The sequence below is a fragment of the Mytilus californianus genome, unplaced genomic scaffold (assembly GCF_021869535.1).
Source record: "Mytilus californianus isolate M0D057914Y unplaced genomic scaffold, xbMytCali1.0.p SCAF_39, whole genome shotgun sequence".
In the NCBI taxonomy this organism is placed as follows: Eukaryota; Metazoa; Mollusca; class Bivalvia; order Mytilida; family Mytilidae; genus Mytilus; species Mytilus californianus.
This window is the reverse complement of record NW_026262689.1, coordinates 352,948-371,338: the sequence shown is the minus strand read 5'-3', so window position 1 is coordinate 371,338 and position 18,391 is coordinate 352,948. Positions and strand designations below refer to the sequence as shown.

General features: G+C 32.8%; 1 long non-coding RNA gene across 1 annotated transcript in view; it reads right to left on the bottom strand.

The window, feature by feature from the left end:
- Positions 1-9,320, bottom strand: part of LOC127736879 (uncharacterized) — a 28,526-nt gene extending 19,206 nt beyond the window's left edge. Inside the window, exon 1 of the long non-coding RNA XR_007999232.1 lies at positions 8,928-9,320. This is a non-coding gene — a long non-coding RNA (uncharacterized LOC127736879). The remainder of the gene's footprint in view (positions 1-8,927) is intronic.
- Positions 9,321-18,391: the final 9,071 nt, after the last annotated feature.

Sequence of the window (18,391 nt, the reverse complement as noted above, 5' to 3'; positions counted from 1 at the left end):
ATCATATATACAACACATTTTGCACAAATTGTCCAAGATAATCTTCTTTTCTGTAGATTCAGAGTTCACAAATGAGTAATACAACTGGATTGAAGCATAGAAACACAAATATTGACACATAAAAACCTGTCAGATAGAAAGTCAGAATGCCACTTATGCATCAAAATTGAAAAAGCTATGAAATGCTTATTTTGACCATAAAATGCCAAAATTGGTCATTTTTGCAGAAATTCTATCAAATAAAAGTTTAAATCCTTTAGTTTTATGCTTTTTGATAAATTGACACCATTAAATCATTCAGGGAAGTTGCCAAAGTACAGATTCTATATTTCCTGATTTCATCTAATAGGGTAGAAAAAGTTGACCAATCTTAATGAAACTTGGTATGATCAAAGCTTAATAAATTATAAGACTGCTTTCAAAGTTTCATGGCAATAGGATATATATTATAGACAATATGACTAATTCTATATTCAACTTTGCGTGTTAAATTTAGACGTTAAAATTGAAAATTTTCAACTACCAACATTTGGGGCTTAAAAAATTAAAATATTGCAAAAGAATACTTTTGAAATGCCTTAATATATTATGTATTATGTATTAAAAGCAATAGAGTACTCATTTGATTTATCAGACTTATCATAATTATTAAAAAGTCAAATTTATATGAGCCTGTGGCTAAAAATGGAGGTTTTCCAATGAAGGGGGGCCTTACATGAAGATGTAATATTTTCCAGCAATTTTAAATTTGTAAAGCTTTTTGGTTATAATTAATCCTTACATATGTATTTAATGTACTTTAAATGGAAAGAAAACTTACAAATAACATATCACATTAGTTTAAAAGGGTCTTAGGCCAAGTAAGACTGAAAATAATTTAGGGTCAATTTAGGCCGTATCACATATTTACATTTAAAAATGCATATTGAAGCTATAGGAAATAAAATTTTGTGTCTTTTCTATCATTTCTATGCTCAGGTGACATGATACAATAAATCTGAGCACAAAAAGACTCTTGCATTCAACTTTTTTTGCAGACAGTATGGTCTGATACAAAGATTTTTCACTTTTTAGTGAAAAACATGCATGCAATTTTAGTCTCAACAGGCTTGTATTTGAACCACTTGCTATCCTACAGAAGAAAAGAAAGATATTATGTGACATAAAACAGGTACAAAAGACATTGTTAAGTGCTTTTTATACAAATTTAGTGAGGTCTTTATAATGGACTTCAACTTTTATGTTCCAAGCTCCTCACATTTAACTTGATCCAAACAGGGCGTTAGACGAGGATCATATATACAACACATTTTGCACAAATTGTCCAAGATAATCTTCTTTTCTGTAGATTCAGAGTTCACAAATGAGTAATACAACTGGATTGAAGCATAGAAACACAAATATTGACACATAAAAACCTGTCAGATAGAAAGTCAGAATGCCACTTATGCATCAAAATTGAAAAAGCTATGAAATGCTTATTTTGACCATAAAATGCCAAAATTGGTCATTTTTGCAGAAATTCTATCAAATAAAAGTTTAAATCCTTTAGTTTTATGCTTTTTGATAAATTGACACCATTAAATCATTCAGGGAAGTTGCCAAAGTACAGATTCTATATTTCCTGATTTCATCTCTTAGGTCCGAGTACACAGTTATTTCGTAGTGCATTTCTTTTAGACAATAAATGAAAATTAAAAAAATCCCACCTGCGCTTTCTCAATAATATTTTTACAGTGTGTTGTACTACTTTTGGGACAAATTATATCAAAATTATAGAAAACTTCATCGGCTCTAACTCAAAATATGGACAATTTCATGTTAAGGGGGTCTTCAAATCTTTTGACAGCTTCCGAAGTGCTAATTTTTAACATTTTTCAGCTGGACCAAATCACTACTTTACTTTAAAATTCATGACCCAAATTTTTTTACAGTGTCATTTCACCCCCCTACTTACTATTTGAGTCATAAAACATGGAGAAATAAATTTGGAAGGGGTATAAAAAAAATCGACAAGTAACACACTGTCCACACTAGGGACTATATTCGTGGACAACGAAAATCAAAGGACGATAACTGTGTACCCGGACCTAATAGGGTAGAAAAAGTTGACCAATCTTAATGAAACTTGGTATGATCAAAGCTTAATAAATTATAAGACTGCTTACAAAGTTTCATGGCAATAGGATATATATTATAGACAATATGACTAATTCTATATTCAACTTTGCGTGTTAAATTTAGACGTTAAAATTGAAAATTTTCAACTACCAACATTTGGGGCTTAAAAAATTAAAATATTGCAAAAGAATACTTTTGAAATGCCTTAATATATTATGTATTATGTATTAAAAGCAATAGAGTACTCATTTGATTTATCAGACTTATCATAATTATTAAAAAGTCAAATTTATATGAGCCTGTGGCTAAAAATGGAGGTTTTCCAATGAAGGGGGGCCTTACATGAAGATGTAATATTTTCCAGCAATTTTAAATTTGTAAAGCTTTTTGGTTATAATTAATCCTTACATATGTATTTAATGTACTTTAAATGGAAAGAAAACTTACAAATAACATATCACATTAGTTTAAAAGGGTCTTAGGCCAAGTAAGACTGAAAATAATTTAGGGTCAATTTAGGCCGTATCACATATTTACATTTAAAAATGCATATTGAAGCTATAGGAAATAAAATTTTGTGTCTTTTCTATCATTTCTATGCTCAGGTGACATGATACAATAAATCTGAGCACAAAAAGACTCTTGCATTCAACTTTTTTTGCAGACAGTATGGTCTGATACAAAGATTTTTCACTTTTTAGTGAAAAACATGCATGCAATTTTAGTCTCAACAGGCTTGTATTTGAACCACTTGCTATCCTACAGAAGAAAAGAAAGATATTATGTGACATAAAACAGGTACAAAAGACATTGTTAAGTGCTTTTTATACAAATTTAGTGAGGTCTTTATAATGGACTTCAACTTTTATGTTCCAAGCTCCTCACATTTAACTTGATCCAAACAGGGCGTTAGACGAGGATCATATATACAACACATTTTGCACAAATTGTCCAAGATAATCTTCTTTTCTGTAGATTCAGAGTTCACAAATGAGTAATACAACTGGATTGAAGCATAGAAACACAAATATTGACACATAAAAACCTGTCAGATAGAAAGTCAGAATGCCACTTATGCATCAAAATTGAAAAAGCTATGAAATGCTTATTTTGACCATAAAATGCCAAAATTGGTCATTTTTGCAGAAATTCTATCAAATAAAAGTTTAAATCCTTTAGTTTTATGCTTTTTGATAAATTGACACCATTAAATCATTCAGGGAAGTTGCCAAAGTACAGATTCTATATTTCCTGATTTCATCTAATAGGGTAGAAAAAGTTGACCAATCTTAATGAAACTTGGTATGATCAAAGCTTAATAAATTATAAGACTGCTTACAAAGTTTCATGGCAATAGGATATATATTATAGACAATATGACTAATTCTATATTCAACTTTGCGTTTTAAATTTAGACGTTAAAATTGAAAATTTTCAACTACCAACATTTGGGGCTTAAAAAATTAAAATATTGCAAAAGAATACTTTTGAAATGCCTTAATATATTATGTATTATGTATTAAAAGCAATAGAGTACTCATTTGATTTATCAGACTTATCATAATTATTAAAAAGTCAAATTTATATGAGCCTGTGGCTAAAAATGGAGGTTTTCCAATGAAGGGGGGCCTTACATGAAGATGTAATATTTTCCAGCAATTTTAAATTTGTAAAGCTTTTTGGTTATAATTAATCCTTACATATGTATTTAATGTACTTTAAATGGAAAGAAAACTTACAAATAACATATCACATTAGTTTAAAAGGGTCTTAGGCCAAGTAAGACTGAAAATAATTTAGGGTCAATTTAGGCCGTATCACATATTTACATTTAAAAATGCATATTGAAGCTATAGGAAATAAAATTTTGTGTCTTTTCTATCATTTCTATGCTCAGGTGACATGATACAATAAATCTGAGCACAAAAAGACTCTTGCATTCAACTTTTTTTGCAGACAGTATGGTCTGATACAAAGATTTTTCACTTTTTAGTGAAAAACATGCATGCAATTTTAGTCTCAACAGGCTTGTATTTGAACCACTTGCTATCCTACAGAAGAAAAGAAAGATATTATGTGACATAAAACAGGTACAAAAGACATTGTTAAGTGCTTTTTATACAAATTTAGTGAGGTCTTTATAATGGACTTCAACTTTTATGTTCCAAGCTCCTCACATTTAACTTGATCCAAACAGGGCGTTAGACGAGGATCATATATACAACACATTTTGCACAAATTGTCCAAGATAATCTTCTTTTCTGTAGATTCAGAGTTCACAAATGAGTAATACAACTGGATTGAAGCATAGAAACACAAATATTGACACATAAAAACCTGTCAGATAGAAAGTCAGAATGCCACTTATGCATCAAAATTGAAAAAGCTATGAAATGCTTATTTTGACCATAAAATGCCAAAATTGGTCATTTTTGCAGAAATTCTATCAAATAAAAGTTTAAATCCTTTAGTTTTATGCTTTTTGATAAATTGACACCATTAAATCATTCAGGGAAGTTGCCAAAGTACAGATTCTATATTTCCTGATTTCATCTCTTAGGTCCGAGTACACAGTTATTTCGTAGTGCATTTCTTTTAGACAATAAATGAAAATTAAAAAAATCCCACCTGCGCTTTCTCAATAATATTTTTACAGTGTGTTGTACTACTTTTGGGACAAATTATATCAAAATTATAGAAAACTTCATCGGCTCTAACTCAAAATATGGACAATTTCATGTTAAGGGGGTCTTCAAATCTTTTGACAGCTTCCGAAGTGCTAATTTTTAACATTTTTCAGCTGGACCAAATCACTACTTTACTTTAAAATTCATGACCCAAATTTTTTTACAGTGTCATTTCACCCCCCTACTTACTATTTGAGTCATAAAACATGGAGAAATAAATTTGGAAGGGGTATAAAAAAAATCGACAAGTAACACACTGTCCACACTAGGGACTATATTCGTGGACAACGAAAATCAAAGGACGATAACTGTGTACCCGGACCTAATAGGGTAGAAAAAGTTGACCAATCTTAATGAAACTTGGTATGATCAAAGCTTAATAAATTATAAGACTGCTTACAAAGTTTCATGGCAATAGGATATATATTATAGACAATATGACTAATTCTATATTCAACTTTGCGTGTTAAATTTAGACGTTAAAATTGAAAATTTTCAACTACCAACATTTGGGGCTTAAAAAATTAAAATATTGCAAAAGAATACTTTTGAAATGCCTTAATATATTATGTATTATGTATTAAAAGCAATAGAGTACTCATTTGATTTATCAGACTTATCATAATTATTAAAAAGTCAAATTTATATGAGCCTGTGGCTAAAAATGGAGGTTTTCCAATGAAGGGGGGCCTTACATGAAGATGTAATATTTTCCAGCAATTTTAAATTTGTAAAGCTTTTTGGTTATAATTAATCCTTACATATGTATTTAATGTACTTTAAATGGAAAGAAAACTTACAAATAACATATCACATTAGTTTAAAAGGGTCTTAGGCCAAGTAAGACTGAAAATAATTTAGGGTCAATTTAGGCCGTATCACATATTTACATTTAAAAATGCATATTGAAGCTATAGGAAATAAAATTTTGTGTCTTTTCTATCATTTCTATGCTCAGGTGACATGATACAATAAATCTGAGCACAAAAAGACTCTTGCATTCAACTTTTTTTGCAGACAGTATGGTCTGATACAAAGATTTTTCACTTTTTAGTGAAAAACATGCATGCAATTTTAGTCTCAACAGGCTTGTATTTGAACCACTTGCTATCCTACAGAAGAAAAGAAAGATATTATGTGACATAAAACAGGTACAAAAGACATTGTTAAGTGCTTTTTATACAAATTTAGTGAGGTCTTTATAATGGACTTCAACTTTTATGTTCCAAGCTCCTCACATTTAACTTGATCCAAACAGGGCGTTAGACGAGGATCATATATACAACACATTTTGCACAAATTGTCCAAGATAATCTTCTTTTCTGTAGATTCAGAGTTCACAAATGAGTAATACAACTGGATTGAAGCATAGAAACACAAATATTGACACATAAAAACCTGTCAGATAGAAAGTCAGAATGCCACTTATGCATCAAAATTGAAAAAGCTATGAAATGCTTATTTTGACCATAAAATGCCAAAATTGGTCATTTTTGCAGAAATTCTATCAAATAAAAGTTTAAATCCTTTAGTTTTATGCTTTTTGATAAATTGACACCATTAAATCATTCAGGGAAGTTGCCAAAGTACAGATTCTATATTTCCTGATTTCATCTCTTAGGTCCGAGTACACAGTTATTTCGTAGTGCATTTCTTTTAGACAATAAATGAAAATTAAAAAAATCCCACCTGCGCTTTCTCAATAATATTTTTACAGTGTGTTGTACTACTTTTGGGACAAATTATATCAAAATTATAGAAAACTTCATCGGCTCTAACTCAAAATATGGACAATTTCATGTTAAGGGGGTCTTCAAATCTTTTGACAGCTTCCGAAGTGCTAATTTTTAACATTTTTCAGCTGGACCAAATCACTACTTTACTTTAAAATTCATGACCCAAATTTTTTTACAGTGTCATTTCACCCCCCTACTTACTATTTGAGTCATAAAACATGGAGAAATAAATTTGGAAGGGGTATAAAAAAAATCGACAAGTAACACACTGTCCACACTAGGGACTATATTCGTGGACAACGAAAATCAAAGGACGATAACTGTGTACCCGGACCTAATAGGGTAGAAAAAGTTGACCAATCTTAATGAAACTTGGTATGATCAAAGCTTAATAAATTATAAGACTGCTTACAAAGTTTCATGGCAATAGGATATATATTATAGACAATATGACTAATTCTATATTCAACTTTGCGTGTTAAATTTAGACGTTAAAATTGAAAATTTTCAACTACCAACATTTGGGGCTTAAAAAATTAAAATATTGCAAAAGAATACTTTTGAAATGCCTTAATATATTATGTATTATGTATTAAAAGCAATAGAGTACTCATTTGATTTATCAGACTTATCATAATTATTAAAAAGTCAAATTTATATGAGCCTGTGGCTAAAAATGGAGGTTTTCCAATGAAGGGGGGCCTTACATGAAGATGTAATATTTTCCAGCAATTTTAAATTTGTAAAGCTTTTTGGTTATAATTAATCCTTACATATGTATTTAATGTACTTTAAATGGAAAGAAAACTTACAAATAACATATCACATTAGTTTAAAAGGGTCTTAGGCCAAGTAAGACTGAAAATAATTTAGGGTCAATTTAGGCCGTATCACATATTTACATTTAAAAATGCATATTGAAGCTATAGGAAATAAAATTTTGTGTCTTTTCTATCATTTCTATGCTCAGGTGACATGATACAATAAATCTGAGCACAAAAAGACTCTTGCATTCAACTTTTTTTGCAGACAGTATGGTCTGATACAAAGATTTTTCACTTTTTAGTGAAAAACATGCATGCAATTTTAGTCTCAACAGGCTTGTATTTGAACCACTTGCTATCCTACAGAAGAAAAGAAAGATATTATGTGACATAAAACAGGTACAAAAGACATTGTTAAGTGCTTTTTATACAAATTTAGTGAGGTCTTTATAATGGACTTCAACTTTTATGTTCCAAGCTCCTCACATTTAACTTGATCCAAACAGGGCGTTAGACGAGGATCATATATACAACACATTTTGCACAAATTGTCCAAGATAATCTTCTTTTCTGTAGATTCAGAGTTCACAAATGAGTAATACAACTGGATTGAAGCATAGAAACACAAATATTGACACATAAAAACCTGTCAGATAGAAAGTCAGAATGCCACTTATGCATCAAAATTGAAAAAGCTATGAAATGCTTATTTTGACCATAAAATGCCAAAATTGGTCATTTTTGCAGAAATTCTATCAAATAAAAGTTTAAATCCTTTAGTTTTATGCTTTTTGATAAATTGACACCATTAAATCATTCAGGGAAGTTGCCAAAGTACAGATTCTATATTTCCTGATTTCATCTCTTAGGTCCGAGTACACAGTTATTTCGTAGTGCATTTCTTTTAGACAATAAATGAAAATTAAAAAAATCCCACCTGCGCTTTCTCAATAATATTTTTACAGTGTGTTGTACTACTTTTGGGACAAATTATATCAAAATTATAGAAAACTTCATCGGCTCTAACTCAAAATATGGACAATTTCATGTTAAGGGGGTCTTCAAATCTTTTGACAGCTTCCGAAGTGCTAATTTTTAACATTTTTCAGCTGGACCAAATCACTACTTTACTTTAAAATTCATGACCCAAATTTTTTTACAGTGTCATTTCACCCCCCTACTTACTATTTGAGTCATAAAACATGGAGAAATAAATTTGGAAGGGGTATAAAAAAAATCGACAAGTAACACACTGTCCACACTAGGGACTATATTCGTGGACAACGAAAATCAAAGGACGATAACTGTGTACCCGGACCATGTATATCTTTGCAAGTACACAGTAGAATATCATTAATAAGATGACATTATGATTTATATACTATTACCAATGAATTTAGATTTATCTGATCCCATATCTTCATTGAATTTGTAAATTATAATTTTTTTGGTAGGAGAATTAGGAGAATGAAGACTTGCAATGAATTTTCTGGGATATTGTCATGTTTTTTTAAAGTACACTGTGAATCCTCCACAAAGATTTTTTTTAATAAACACTCGAGAAGTTGGCCAATGATAGAAAAATGTCAACCTTTAATACTCTATTTTCGAGAATTTACCTTTGAATGCAGACTTGATTATCGGGTAGCAGATATCTGGTATGTAAACTCTTTCCATAGCCCGTTTGAAGCATGTTGGAAGCCTGACCATGCAATCTTTGATTTCCAAAATTTGTCTCTTCTCAAATTTCAATTCTTTCACTTTGTACTAAGGCAAAATTTCAGTTAATGCATTTTCTATGTTGTTTTTCCATTTCTACGTCGCCATCTTCAACATGTTCCTAGGTCGCGTTTATAAGGAGCATTCTGATTGGTCGATATAAATACTTTCTGGGGTCAAATATTACGTTATATAAGGTCACAAAAGTGAAACCTTGTAGGGTACTTGTTAGATCTTCGTATGTAGTATAACGTAGTATAACGAAATCCGAGATCTATATTTTAATTAGATTGACTTGTAAGGGGAACACAAAATCTTAAAATAGACCCAATAAAAATATACGAAGTGACACCCCAGCATTTATCTTGTTTAAAGCAGTGGATCCATGAAAGTGACCCAAATTTTAAGTCTAAAGATAAATTGTCAGACACTAAACTTGGACAATGTATTCTCAAGCAGCAATGTAAGTCTGATCAGTTAAATAGATATAAGCTTCTTTTCAGCACTGCATACAGTATTGCAAAAAAGGGACACCCTTTGGTGACTATGAATTTATTCTTGAAATCCAGTGCAAAAATGGTGTTGATGTGTAAGCAGTACTTCAATATTGAAGGTTGTAAACTGTTTATTCGCTGGATAGCCCATTATATGAGAAACGAAACATCACATGCAGTTCAAATATGATGAAACAAACTAACCTTACACCAAAAGCACATTAATTTTGTATCTTATTGAGTTATGAAATATTTCATGTAAAAGTAGGACCTGGGAATTAGGTTGTGGACCTTTCAGTTTGGAGTGTCAAAGGTCCTGGACCTTCCAGTACCAAATGTTAATTTGAACCCCTGCTTGTGTTACGTGGGTTAGTCCATTTTTATCTGAAAAAAAACCTCGTATTTAAAGGCAGAATAACTATACCAGTCAATTATCAAATAACGGGGCGACCATTTGATATTCTAGGAGGGGGGATTGTTTCCAAATAGATCATTTATTGTTATCTGTTTCTACATGCTTTGTTTTTTTTTTTTTTTTTTTGTTTTTTTTTTTAATTATCCTGCCCCTCCATGAAAACCCAATGATCGTCCCCTTAAGTGATTGTACATTCATTTACACATGCTTATGGCAGTAAATTTATAGATTTATTGCCAGTCTGTAATTGTTCAATAGATGTTCAACTCGAAATCAAACTTCTTTAACATAGACTCTATGTTGACTTTAAAGGTGACTCTGCGTTGACTGTAACAGAGACGCTGTGTTTACCTTAACTTGACTTTATGTGCAAATATAATTTATGTCTTTTTTATAATTTTTGTGATGTATTATGTAATGTGTTATTTTGTTTTCATGTATGCCATCAACTCCATTGGGATATAACTGTACATTATTTTCAATAAATAAACTAATCAAGATGTCTCTTGGAATTTTGGGTTGTTATGTTGCTCCCTCACTACATGGTAGGGGCACGAGGATTACTTCCTATTATTGGGTATACGGGAATGTGCCAAAAATATGGGTCATTATTTTGCGAGATTTTATATAAAAATGACCCTCCTTTTTAATGACATCTTATATTAAAATGCATTTACGTTTGATAACTGTATGATTTGGGGTATGATCTACATATCATATACTTGTGTATGAATATGAGAATCTTACATTATTAATGGTCAATTATTATATCAATTCAAATCAATTCATTTGAAAGTTCAACAACCATGCGTTTATAGAACTGTAAAATATGTGTGTACCAAACGATGTCAATTCATATATAACAACTTATGGGTAGCTGTATATTTATGAATTATGAGTGATAATAATGATTTCGTGCTTATATAAGCATGTGTCATATTTAACTATAGGTACTGAATTTTAGTGAATGTAATATTAAAATGGGTACGTTGTTTGAGGCAAAAATGGCACACCCCTACCAAAAAAATATCGAAGTAACCCCCGGCCCGTGGGTAGAGGGTCTGGACGGTGTTTACAGAATAGAGAATAATGGGCAAATACTGCAGAAAAAAAGGGCAAAATATAACTAATAGAGAAAAATATGCCGAAAAATTAAGAATAGTTCATTCTGGTGTGCTGAAATATAAAGGAATAGAGAACAATGGACCAAAAATATAAAGAATAGAAAACAATGGACCAAAAATATAATGAATAGAGAAAAATGGACCAAAAATATAAAGAATAGAAAAAAATGACATAAAAATTAAAAATTAAAAGTAGGAAAAGACTTACCTTGTATGACACATTTCTCAATTTTTTCGTCATGTTGAGAAAGTTTTGTTTCAAGTCTGTCCACCTGTTTCATCAACATCCATAAAGCAGGGTTGTCATAGTTACTAGATAAACCTCGGCTACTCTGAAGCTGTGGTTTTTCACCCTCAGATTGAACACGTGACATTAGAGAAATAACAACAAAAACTTTCCAAAACTGCATTGTTACACTGTAACTGTTGATACTGATGTTTTTTAGTTCATGTCACGTTATATTGTCGTGGTGTATTCTGATACATTGTACAAAGTATTTAGTCCAAGTATAGTATTTCTCATTTACCAAAAAATTATTGATTATTAGTCATGTTAGTTGTAACATGTTTAAGGAATCCTTGATATTTATCATCAAAATATGGTTAATCTTATTTCGTATATACATATGTATATTAACACACACCAATTCTACCCCGGAAATATTAGAACACACCAACTCTACCAAAGGAAATATTAGAACTCATTTCAATTCTACCCCTGGAAATATTAGAACACACAAATTCTACCCAAGGAAATATTAGAACATCAATTCTAAGAACACTAAACGTAAATCATTTAATACAATTTATATAGTTCTAAAAGTCCTTATCATTTTGACTCATGCAAGTTTAAATATTCTGTTTGTTTCAAGATATTTATTTTATATTAGATAAAGTTATAACAAAACCCACAGGCACTTGTCTCAGAATTTTCCCCCTATATACCTTTAAATAATTGATATAGAATTTTTGAGACAAGTGCCTGTGTGTAATTTTCATAAAAAAAATCATTGTAAAACACTTAAAGAAATATTAGAGTTATCCCTCTTTATATGAGACTGATTCGTCTTTGTTTATGACAAATTTTTCTTCCATATATATATATATATGCATGATAAAAGAGGGGTGAAAGATATCAGAGGGACAGTCAAACTCATATATCGAAAATAAACTGACAACGCCATGGCTAGTAACAAAGAAAAAAACCCAGACAATTAATAGTACAAAAGACACAACATAGAAAACTAAAGACTAAGCAACATGAACCCTACAAAAAACTGGGGGTGATCTCAGGTTCTCCGAAAGGGTAAGCAGATCCTGCTCCACATGTGGCACCCGTCGTGTGTACACATAGTAGACATAAAGTAGTCATACTGTCTGATTGTCTGTCTTTGTTATGATTTATATGACTGTATTTGGGTCCTGTGATTAGGTCAATAACATAATGTGAATTGTTATTGTGTAAATTATAGATAGGTAAAAAAGGACTTATCGATAGGGTACGAATTTGTACTAATCGATTTGGTACGACATTGTGTAGGTACGAGTTTGCACTAGTCGATAGTACGATTATGGGAAGAGAAACGAGTTGACCTAAACCATTGTCAGTAGAATTGAACATCGGTTTCCTTCCCCTTACTTATATTCTTCTTCTTCTTCTTTTTCTTTTTCTTTTTCTTTTCTTCTTCTTCTTCTTCTTCTTCTTCTTCTTCTTCTTCTTCTTCTTCTTCTTCTTCTTCTTCCAAGTAAGGAATCGAATTCATATTGAATGTGTATGGTCCCGCGAAAACTTAGCGCAGTGCCGGGCAAGGCAGCAAGTCTTCTCAAAGTTATTTACATTTAAAACGTTCGCCAATTTACAATTAAAATTATATACACGCTATGCTGTTTACTTCCTTCCAGAGCCTGCTTTCAGAGCAGCTCTGAATACCTCTATCGAGTCAGCCAATGTTGTTTTAGCTGGAAGTTGATTCCAATCCCTGATGGTCTTTGGGAAGATTGACTGTCCATAGGTGTCAGTTTTTGGTTCTTTCTTGGTAAAAGCGGCCTATACCTCTGGTCCGGCTGTCGTTGGGTATTAGATATTGTTGTCTATCTATATCGATTAGCCCGTACGTGCTAGATTTTAAATAGCATACATAGTCTGTTGGTTTTCCTACGTTCTTCCAGGCTTTCCCACTGTAATTGATTAACCATGTGTGTTACACAGCCAGGTGTTCGGTCTGAGCAGTTATTATGAACAAATCTTGCTGCTCTTTTTTGAACTTGTTCTAATGATTTGATCTTTTTTTGGCTCGATGGATCCCAAACTGTGCTGGCATATTCCACTGAAGGTCTTACCATGGCTGTATATGCTGCTGCTTTTACTGGTTTTGTGCAGTCTTTCAGATTTCTTCGGATAAATCCCAATGTTTTATTTCCTTTGCCTATGTGTCTATCCCAGGATAGGTTGTTGCTGATAGTTACGCCTAAGTATTTGCTTGGAAATACCGATTTTAATTTTATTTTTCTGAATTGGGAATTTATATCCACAAACATTTTTTCGGGGCCGCTGGCCGATTTCAGCAGGGGTTAAAAAATCCACTAGCCCGACGCCCGGGACTACAGCATTTAGGCCTCGGGCAATCAAAACTTGTAACCCAATATGCCCGACGGACTAGTACTAAAATATTCTTGGCGTTTCCAAATTAGAAAGTTGAAAAACCCCTCATCACTATTCTATCTTAGCCAATCAGATTCAACTACGTCATCCAGGATTCCAAGAATTTGAACTGATTTTGTACGTTTTAAAAATAGAACAAATAACTCTGGGTGGACCGGTATCATGTATTGGTCGCCATTCCCGTACTTTCAATATTGATTTGTCAGTACAGGGTCGAGGATATTGAACATTGCCTATATACAACCAGAGAAATATAATGTAAACTGATTGTACCTCCTTCTGAATAATTTATTGCAATATACATGTAAATCCTTTTTGACAGGAGAAAAATGACTTTTGTCAGATATAATTTTGTAGCATGTGCATGACCACATGTTATGGACGCCATTTTGTTTTGTTTACATACTGTGAAGAAGCCTCGAGAACCATGACCTAAACATTAACAGTCTTCAGAAAACTTAAACTTGATGCAATAATATTTTATCAATCATGAAAATCTTCATTGATATTCAAATAAATTTGATTTTTAAAGAAATAAAATATATAACAAATACAGTTTCTGTTTAGAGACTGTACTAAGTCTAATCTATTTATAGCCCAATTAGCTTACCTGTGATAAATGTAAATATGGATATGTACTTCGTTTATAAAACAAATATAAAAGACACAAACTATGGATGGTTGATATTTATTCACATAAATGTTTCAGGTCATTTGATTTATTTTAATAAATATAGGACTTAAAAATTGAAAATAAATAGAAGCATTACATACCCAGCTGATAATTCTTTTATACACAAACGTGATGATGTATCTGATTAAAATCACTCCAATCCTTTTATATATATACATGTATAGCAGTGGATTTGGTCAACTGATTATTGCAGAATATTCAATGAAGATACATTTATCAACTTATTGAATATATCGGGTAAAGGGATATTTTTTGCTAACATAATTTTTGGGTATCCGATTTGACGAAGTCTACTGTACAACGGGTAAAAATGCGTATCTGTTTGTTTACAGACGACTTTCGCAGATTATATTTTTTACGGTTAATATTAAACTACTTTGAATTCGTTTTTCTTGACAACTTTTAGTTTACCACGGCTTATTGTCAGGTTTTACTTTTGTACGAGTCGAGTTTTTACAGCCAAAAATAGATTTTGCCGTGTTTCTAAATATCTCACCAATTTTGTTCACCGCTTTATCAATAACATGTTTAACTTGATTGCCTTCACATTCTTCATTAAAAATAGTATCGAGTGCACCGAATGACAATTGGCTACTAAAAATAGTGTTGTGTAATATAGTATAATGGACGTGACATTACTATGTAGACAGTACGGTAGTTAGATATACCGCGTAGCCCGGTTCCCGGAATGATCCATGGTAAACTACCCAGCTCAGGATAAGATCTCAGATAGTTACCAGGTAACGAGAGTTGGCGTATTGGCGGGAATGAGAACGCCTGTACTAGAACTTAACCAGAGAGTATCAGAGTATATTTGGTAAGTTAGTACAATTAGGAGCATTTCATTGTATTAGAAGTATTAGTATTGAGTGATAATACTCGGAAATCACATCACTGGCGCTTGGCGAGCAGGGTTTCCTGTGTTAAAAGACGAATTTATCGAGAAACAGGAGTGAGAACGTCACGTGTAATTGCGAAGTTCATATGGCTATATTTGGTATATTATGAAGTGTTTGAACACGGAAATAATATAAGCATAAAAACGCGTTAATTACAGAATTTATTTTCGAAAATTGTTTCACGTTTTGCTAAAATTAGCCGTTTTGTGTAGAAATTAGTCAAATTAGCCGTTATCAGAGCAATTTGGATAAAATTAGCCATTTTCGGAAAAATTAGCCTTTTTTGGTGTGGTTAGCCACATAGCACATACACATTAATTTTTTTTTCTGGTTCAGCAACCAGAGATTAAATTGAATTGTATTTGTGTTATAATAACATAATGGCAGACTTAGCTTTTCAGAAGGAGCGTACAAAGATTAATAGCTGTACTTATGAAGAATTATTATTGTTACCAGCTGACAAGATTATCTCTTTGAGAGAGACATATGGTAATATTCAGTTTGAGCATCTTTCTGAAATACCAAGACTACGACTTACTGAAACTTTAATGGATTTGATAGATTTTTCACCAGTTACACAGCAACAAGAATACAAATCACGGACTCAGTCAAGTTATGATTTACAAGACTATGTTGATTATGGTGAAGTTAAAACATCTAGATTTCATTCGGAATATGCAAGACGAGAAGCAGAAATCAATGACTTTTCAGATTCTGACACACCTTCTGATGAATGTTTGCTTAAACCTGAGCCTGAGGAAGTCAAACGTGAGTTATCACGTACCAGTTCAGCGATGAGCAAGCCATTAAATTACACTTTGCAGTATGGGGACCACCAGTATTCAACAAAATTGTCAAGACCTGATGAAAGAAAACCATTACTACAAACCAAGTATGATGACCAGGATAAAGTTCAAGATTTTTCAATTGATCGACAGTTTAAGCCAGACAAAATTCATAGAACAGATGAATTAGGGTACACGAAACCAAGTATCAGATTAAATGTTGAGGAAAACATTGAAAAACGTGATTATTCACGTAACCAAAATACACAGCAGCAGACATCACAATTGGGATGGCAGCAAGGTCCCAATGAGCACATTGAAAAACGTGATTATTCACGTAATCAAAATACACAACAGCAGACAAAACAATTGGGATGGCAGCAAGGGCCCAACGAGCACGAACCTAGATTAGAAAGGCCAGTTCCAGTCCCAAGACGTCGTCAACAGGTAGAATCACATATACCTTCACCAGAAATCCGACGCAGAATACGTACACCTGAAATCCGTCGCAGAATACCTTCACCAGAAATATTTAGGGAACCAGTATATTCCTTGAGAACACCAAATCCAACATACTCTTCTACAATAAACAGAAATATGTACCCTCCAAGACCATATTTAAGTTATGGGGAGTCGCCGCAATTATTGCCTCCAGCTAAGCCAAAATCAAAGAACCTAGAAATACCTAAAGGACTGAAGTATGATGGTTCCTCAAGTTGGAAAACTTTTTACACCAAGTTTCATACGTATGCTGATCGTTTATCGTGGACTACCACGGAACGAAAAGACCAACTGTGTTGGTGTTTACATGGTAAAGCAGGTGATTACTATGCAAATTTACTGGATAGAGACCAAGGTGTGGATTACTTTGAATTAATTCACAAATTAGAGAAAAGGTTCAATTTTCAAGACTTACCAGAGACGTTGCAAGTTCACTTCATGAGTGCACGACAAAATACAAATGAGAAACTGGAAGATTGGGCAGACCGAGTTCTCTCGTTGGCCTGTAAAGCCTTTAGAAATCTTCCCGACAATTATATGTATACACAAGCTATCTGAAAAATATGCCAGGGATGCTCAGATAAAGAAGCTGGTCAACATGGAGCCACCGCCAGACCAACATCTGTTGAAGCAGCAAGTGACCAGATAAAATGGTTCCAACATAACCACACAGCTATATTTGGTAAACCAACCGGTAGACGTGACCCAACACCAAATCAGGATGAACCAAGTGATTATGATAGCGACCTAGCTGTTCACGCTATGGGTAAGACGGACACAAAGTCCGATTTGTCTAAACAAATGGACACACTGCTAGAAAAGATGACTGCTATGGAAGCATTTCATAAGCAGGAAATTGGAGACATTAAACAGCAGCTTCAAAAACAACAGCAGGCAAAACAGTTTCCTGCGCAAAATGAAGTCCAGCCAGCAACCCAACCATTCAGCCAAAAAAATCAAGGTAATCGCCAACAATGGCGTAACAGGGAAAATAGGCAAGATAATCAGCGACAATCACAATTTAAAAGGCGCTGGGGACCTATACCACCTGAAAAATTAGCAAATATGGCTTGCTATTTCTGTCACAAGTTTGGCCATATACAACGGGACTGTCCTGACTTGCATTCATCAACAGGGAAAAATTACACAGACCATTTAAACTAGAAAGAGTCGGGCTAAAGGGCGGAACCCTGACTCAGACCACACCTAACCGCCTAACGTTAAACACCATTTCAAACGAAAGAAACAAGACACCTGTTTCGGGGATTACCCCGTTGAAAACATGTGATATGTCAACATCCACAGATACTCTGTCTAATTCACTGTTGCACACAACGCAGCCTGATAATGATTTACAGAAAGTAATTGACCTTCAGTTGCAAGATCCCGTACACTTAGGGGAACTATTTGCCAGTTAGGCTCAGCATCTATGCTTCGATTACTTTAAAAGTGCATGGACAGCCTGTAATTTCGGTAGTAGATACCGCAGCAGAAGTTACAATAGTTTCTGACAAAGTTTATGAATCTCTTAGCAAAAAACCACCCATGAAAAGAAAAGCAACAATGCATGCAGCAGGGCGTGGTATGCACATGGATGCCTTTGTAGTGGGACCAGTTGAATTACAAATTGGTGAAAGAACATATAGAACAGATATTTATGTTGCGCCTATTGATAATGACATGCTATTAGGACTTAATTTTCTAGTCAAAGCAAAAGTAATTTTAGACTGCAGAAAATTAATCTTCTTCATCAATGGAGAGGCACTACCTATGGTACATGGACATATTGG